This window comes from Nicotiana sylvestris, chromosome 10, assembly GCF_000393655.2.
Source record: "Nicotiana sylvestris chromosome 10, ASM39365v2, whole genome shotgun sequence".
Classification (NCBI taxonomy): Eukaryota; Viridiplantae; Streptophyta; class Magnoliopsida; order Solanales; family Solanaceae; genus Nicotiana; species Nicotiana sylvestris.
The window spans coordinates 16,808,974-16,816,604 of record NC_091066.1 but is presented as its reverse complement, the minus strand read 5'-3'; positions in this window follow the sequence as shown (position 1 = coordinate 16,816,604).

Below are 7,631 nucleotides of genomic sequence, written 5' to 3'. Positions count from 1 at the left end.
AGGATATCCGGGGCATAAGCTCCGCCTTTTGCATGCACAAGATTATTTTGGAGGAGGGTGCCAAACCCTCCGTTGAACAACAAAGGAGGATAAATGAAGCAATGAAAGAGATGTTGAAGAAGGAGATAATCAAGTGGTTGGATGCTGGGATTGTTTACCCCATTTTGATAGTTCGTGGACCTCTCCGGTGCAATGTGTCCCAAAGAAATGGGGCATCACTATGGTAACAAATGACAAGAATGAATTGATACCCACAATAATCGTCGCCGGTGGAGAGTGTGCATGGACTATAGGAAGATCAACAAAGTCACTCAGAAAGATCATTTCCTGCTTCTATTTCTTGATCAAATGCTTGATAGTTTGGCCAGACGTGCTTTTTATTACTTCCTTGATGGATACTCCGGCTACAATCAAATCCTTATTGCTCCTGAGGACTTAGAGAAGACCACTTTCACTTGTCCCTATGGTACTTTCTCATTCTTGTAGATGCCATTTGATTTGTGTAATGCACCGGCAACTTTTCAATGGTGTATGATGGCTATTTTCACCGACATGGTGGAGAATATTCTCGAGGTCTTCATGGATGATTTATCCGTGGTTGGGAATTCTTTTGAGGATTGCTTGAACAATTTTGATAGGGTTTTGGCTAGATGTAAGGAGACAAATTTGGTGTTGAATTGTGAAAAGCGTCACTTCATGATCGAGGAAGGCATTGTCCTCGACCACAAAATTTCAAAGCATGGCATTGAGGTTGACAAGGCCAAAATTGAGGTGATTCCAAACTCTCTCCCCCTACATCCTGAAGAGAGTGAGGAGCTTCTTGGGTCATGCGACTTTCTATCACTAATTCATCAAGGACTTTTCCAAGGTGGTAAACTCTTGGATAAGGATGCCAAGTTCCATTTCAATGAAGACTGTATGAAGGCATTTTGAATTGCTCAAGTTCAAGTTGACTACTACTCATATTGTCACCGCACAGGATTGGAGCTTAACTTTTGAGCTCATGTGTGACGCTAGTGATGTGGCGTTTGGAGCAGTTTTGGGGCAACGTATCAAAAAAATCTTCTATCTGGTCTACTATGCTAGTAAGACCATGAATGATGCCCAAGTCAACTACACAATGACCGATAAGGAGCTACTTGCTATTGTTTTTGCTATGGAGAAGTTATGCCCGTATTTTATGGGTACAAAGGTGATTGTTCACACTGACCATGCGGTGCTTCGATATTTGATCAGCAAGAAAGATTCTAAGGCAAGGATAATATGGTGGGTGCTTCTATTGCAAGATTTTGATCTAGAGATTCAAGACCGCAAGGGTAGTGAAAACCAAGTGCCGGACCACTTGTCCCGATTGGAGGAGGAGGGGAGGCCACATGATGATCTAAATATTAATGATTCATTTCCCGACGAGCAATTCCTAGCCATTTCAATGATCGGGGTGCCATGGTTCGTTGACTTAGCAAATTATCTTGTGAGCGACAGTGTACCAAATGAGTTCTCTTCAAACCAAAGGAAGAAGATCAAACGGGATTGCCTTGACTATTATTGGGATGAGCCGTATCTTTCAAATATGTACCGATGGTGTGATCCATTGATGTGTGCTAGAGGAAGAACAAATGGGAATTCTTGAGGATTGCCACTCTTCACCGTATGGTAGTCACCATGGTAGAGCGAGAATGGCTACAAAAGTGTTGAGTTGTGGATTCTATTGGCCTACTCTCTACAAGGACGTTAGTGATCTAGTCAAGCGTCGTGATGAATGTCAAATGGCCGGTGGGATTTCTAAGAAGAATGAGATACACCTCACCACCATCTTGGAAATTGATATCTTTGATGTTTGGGGTATTGATTTCATGGTACCATTCGTAAGTTCTAATGGGAACACTTACATTTTGGTAGTTGTGGACTATATGTCAAAAAAAGGTTGAAGCCATGACTTTATCCAACAATGAAGCTCGAAGTGTGGTGGCATTTTTGAAGAAGAACATCTTCACAAGATTCAGTACTCCTAGGGCCACTATTAGTGATGGGGGTTCGCATTTTTGCAACAAGTCTTTTGGTATCTTACTCACCAAGTATTTGTCACTCACAAAGTCTTTCCCCCTACCATCCTTGAGCAAGTGGACAAGTTGAAGTCTCCAACCGGGAGATCAAGAATATTTTGTCAAAAATTGTGAATGCCAACCGGACGGATTGGTCAAGAAAACTTGATGATGATCTTTGGACTTATAGGACGGCCTACAAGACACCGATTGGGATGTCTCCATATCGATTGGTGGTTGGGAAGGCGTGTCATCTTCCGGTAGAACTTGAACATAAGGCCATGTGGGATTTGAAGAAGTTGAACCTTGAGTGGGATGTCCCTTCAATCCTAAGAGTGGCACATTTGAATTAGCTTGATGAATTCCAGTATCATGCCTACACAAGTTCGTCCCTTTACAAGGAAAAGATGAAGTACCTCCATGACAAGTACATCCACAACAAGGAGTTTAAAGAAGGTGATCTATTGCTATTGTTCAATTCCCGATTACGGATGTTTCTGACCAAGTTGAAATCAAAATGGAGTGGCCCCTTTGAAGTGGTAAATGTAACCCCCTTTGGTGCTCTAGATTTGAAAAATAAGAATAATGAGGTATTTAGAGTCAGTGGGCACCAGGTTAAACATTATCTTGGCAAGGTTGATGATGACCACATTGTGGCGGTTTTTCATTTCAAATAATTGGTAATGTACGTCGTGCCGCGACGTTAAATCAGGCGCTTCTTGAGAGGCAACTCATGTGTCCTTTTCTTTTTCTTGGTTTTATTCTTTAGATTAGGTAGGCTTTGTTTTGTGCTAATTGTTTTGAAGTGTATGCAGGAATGGGTGTGCATTGCAAGGACTGTGCAAGAAAAATTGGCTAAGTGTCACAAAAGTGCAAACCGCACCAGAATTATGCGGATCGCACAATCACACTGCGGCTGCACAATTCTGTGTGCGGTCGCACAACTGGAAGACCAAAAGTGCATGCTCTCTGAAATTTGGCCTGTCAAGTTTTATTAAGAAATTACGGCCGCACACAAAATTATGCGGTCCGCACAAACTCTGTGGCCACACTCACTTTTGTGCGGACCACAACACTTCTTCAAAGGTACAGGTAAAGAGTGTATACCGCACTCAAAATTGTGTGGCCGCACCTAGGTAAGTTTTGGGCCTGATGGGTCAACCTATAAATAGGGCTTTTCACCACTATTCACACTTTACACTCTCTGCACTCTCAAGCCCTAAGCAAACACAGTGCATACACCATTATTTCTCAAACTTTAAGCATTTCATCTGTGTAGATTCTCACCTACATCCTTCATTACTGGCATGTTAATTTCATCTTTAAATTTTTCATCTTTTCTTAGTTTTGTTCTTTTGTCTATGGTTATTTTCATGCCTAAAAATGTCAATAGTTAGCTATTTTTGCTTCGATCATGTGTGTAATACCTTAAATGTTAATTGGGGCCTGGGTAAGTAGCTAATCATGTTTAATTGCTCAAATGATGTCTAGTTTGTGAACAAAATTGCATGAAACGTAAGGCGGTGTCGATTATTTTCAAATTGTGCGGCGCACACATTTTTGTGCGGTCCACAGTTCTCTAAGTTAGGGCATCTGTGTGCTTGAATTGTGAGGACCACACACAAAAATTTGCAGTCCACAGTGAAAATTGTGTGGTCCGCACTGTTAAATTATCAGAGACCCAGTAGTCTGAACCTGGGGTTGTGCGGCCGCACTCAATATTGTGCGGTACGCACTCTTGGTTGTGCGGCCGCACCATGAAATTGTGCAGCCGCACCGTGAAATTGTGTGGTCTTGGCAGCCTACGGCCGCACTCACTTTTGTGCGGTCTGCACTACCTCTTCTAAGACTATTTTTCAACAACTGGACTACAACTGTCTTGCATGTATTTGTGTCCTGTGAACCTGAACTCTAACTGATTCTTATTATTATGAATTGCAGACAATGGTTAGATTACGTGGTAGAGGAAATACATCAAAAGGGACGGAAGAACCCTCCCGAGGGCGAGGTCAAGGAAAAAGTAACCTACCACTAGCAATCCAAAGAGCCATAAGCAAGAAAGCTACTGCTAATAGAGTTCCTGAACCCTCCGAGTCTAGTGAGTGTCTCTCATCTACGGAAGCTTCTAAGGGTAACTCTGTGCAAAAAATTATTGAGACCCAATATCAACAAGTCCCGGGTAGATTCCACTTGGTAGATAAGTCATCTTCCGCTGCTGAAGGTTCGAAAGAGGGTAGCCAAAATTCTGAGCCCTCTTTCTCACATGCATCGACTACACCAATCAATATAGATCATGATGACCCGGATGATGGTAGAAGGGGTGAATATGGGGGGAGGGGGGTTTAGAGAGGTCAAAGAGAAGAGAGATGTGGGAAGATAGATTCGTCAGCTTGACTGCCTTCAACAGATTCAGAGAGTGGTGGCCCTAGAGATCGCTTACACTTGAGCGACAATTCTTGATGAAGGATTTGGACATTCACAATCCTAATGTCATTAGACAATTCCGGGAGCGAAAGGGCTGGAAATGGTTCACCCACAGTGTCATCGATGCAAATTAGTACTTGGTTAAAGAATTTTATGCCAATGTAGATCACATTAATAAGGGTACCAAGGTTACAAAAGTGAGAAACCTGATAGTTAGATTCGACTCCTGTGCTTTGAACGCGTATGTGGGATTTGAAGAAGTTGAGGCAGTCCAATACTTGGAAAAGCTGGCTATGGGTGATGCAGCTCGCTCGTGGTTAGCTGAGATCTTGGCTGCTCGAGGACCACCACCTCCATGGCTCACAACAGGGGTTCCCCTAGTCCGGGCCACCCTAAACTTTAAAGCTAAAGGGTGACAGACTTTCGTGTACAGCCGTATTGACCCGTGCTTAAATGAGAACAACCTCCCTCTTCCCCGAACGGTCCTGATGGCTTCGCTTATGGCTGGGTACCCGATCAATGTGGGTGCTATAATGTCAACCAATATCACTTTAGCTGTCTAGAAGGATGAGAGATCCTACCCTTACCCGAACTTCCTCATAGAGTACTTCAATGATCAAAAGGTGGAGCTGAGGCAGTATGATACTAAAGTAAAGGCAAAAAAGCCTTTCTCATGGTACACCTACAGGGTGCTGATAACCCGAAGTTCAAGGGTGAGTCAACTACCTCCATTGACCAGTCTGAGGAGCTAACGATAGTAGTTATTGATTCAGTTGTTAAGCCTTTCACAGCCGCCATGCCTTTCACAACAGCTAGTCCTTCCGCCGGGACATCAGCCATGCTACCACCCTCTTCTGCTAGACCATAAGCTCTATTATCAGTGCCAGCTTCATCCACTTATCCATAGAATGCACTGCGAGTCTCCCAGACATTGGCGAGTCTCAATAACTGGATGCAGACATCTACTTCAAAGATGTCTGACATATCCAGTGTTGTTGTAGCATAGTCTTCTTCCCCAGCAGCACCACAGGTACCTCCGTCGGTGGAGGAAACATTGAAGAAGATTCTGTACAACCAGAAAACCATTATAGAGACTCTAGTGGCGTATGATGAGTTCATTGAGGAGTTGGGAAAGCAAACAAAGAAGATGCGGAAGTCTCAGTCGTCGAAGAAGTCAGTGGAGAGGTTGAGAAAAGAGATTGCCAAGATTACATCTGCCGGAGATCTACCATTAGACCTGCTTATGCAGCCAGCAGTACCTGAGGCACCAGAGGCAGCCAGCCAACCAGTCTGAGGAGTCGGTTGCGACTGCCCACACTGCTGAGGAGATGATCCAGATGCTCAGCAACCCTGTTGTCCCTTATCCAGGTGATGATGAGATATAGTTAGAAGAGGCCGAAGGTGCTGTGGATGCCATGCATACTGATACCACATAGAGAGTTCTCTTAACTCTCTACCCTTCCCTGTTCTTATTTTTGTTAAGCATTGGATACAATGCTTATTTTCATTCGGGGGTAGTCTATTTTGATTGATTGACATTAATATTGGCCTATAATAACTCTTATATTATTTTTCTTTTGTCTTTATTTTTTCCTTTGGTATGTATATATTTTTCCCTTTCTTTTGATGTATATATTCAGTTTCTCTTATGTATATATTCATTTTATTTCGGTTTGTATATTCATTTATATTGCTTTCCGTAGTTTATTTCGTAGCTTCTTTAGTTTGTCTTTCTTAGTAGTATAACTTCTTATTTACTTTAGTAGTTTCTTTTAGATTTGTTAGCTTCTTTTTACCTTTGAGTGATCAATAAGCCTTTGGTTTTCTTAATACCACGGTTCTTTCCAAAGGTAGATTTTATATGAACCGGGTGGCTCTTTCCAACGAAGGATGACGTGACAACCTTCTTAAGGGATTGCGTCCATTTTCTTTTATGTTTAGGCAAATATAGTGGTAATGAATAAAAGGGTCTCAAGTATGCTTTACTTGGTACCAACACATTTACCTACGACCTTATGGTTAAAAATAAGTTGTTGACAGATAATAGCTCTAGTTGTGACCTTTTGACTCTAGTGTTGACTTACACAGTCATCGAGTGGTTCAGTCGAGCCATTTGTGATTCTCAATCTTAACTAGGGTTGTTGTGGGCCCTCGATTCCATTCTCTTTAGAAATCCAGTAGCGTGGGAGGTGAGGTATTGAATTGCAAGTCCAAGTACCCGTGCTAATAGTCTAGAACTTGACTTGAAATTTTCTAGGCAAAATTCTAACTGTAGCTTGGCTTGAGAAATTATTGTAAGTTCTCCTTGATCCAATTTGAAATTTGAAATCTTCCATAGCCTACCAATGTGATATCCCTAGTCAACCCATCTGCGCCTAAGTCCTTTTTTCTTTTATTAACCACGTTACAAGCCTTTATCCATTTTGTAATGACCCTCTCTTGGTAGGTACAAAGCGATAAAAGGTACAAAGAAGAGAAAGAAATGAAGAAAAGGGAGGGCAAAGAAAAGAAAGAAAGAACAAAAAGAAAAATGCCAAAAAGAAAGTGAATAAGGTTGAAAGTTGAAGGGATTCAAAGAAAATAATGATGAAAGGCATGAAGTAAATAGAAAAGGAGGAAAATGAATGCCATGACAAAAAAAGAGTGATGTTATGTCTCTCAAGTTCCCTCGAGGAAAAAGAAATTGACTCAAAGAGTCAACAAAGTATGAGCCAAAATGAGAAAATGGAGTGCTTAAGGAAAGATGAACTCATTTTATTTCATCAAGACCTACCTTGATCCAAAAAGTCTTCATTGCATCCCGAAAAAGCCCTACATGATTTCAACTTGAGTGAGCTTGCATTAGTGGTGATTTACATAAGGGGAAAGTTTATGGTACTTAGAGCGGGACTTGTGACTTTATTTTGAGAGAGATGAGCGAACTTTTCACAATCCTTGCTTCGAGTGTTACATTCTAAAATGAGATTTGCTAATGGAGAGTAAAGGAGAACGAGTTTGGGATCCACAATGACCTACGTGAAAGAGCGAGATTCCTTGATGAATAAAGTCAACTCTTGATACTCTAGTGTCACATTAGAACTATTGTACTCAAAAAGTCAAATCATTGCATTGTTAATAATTCATACGTGTTGTGGGTAATTGTTGGTCCCAATTGATGAGTGATTT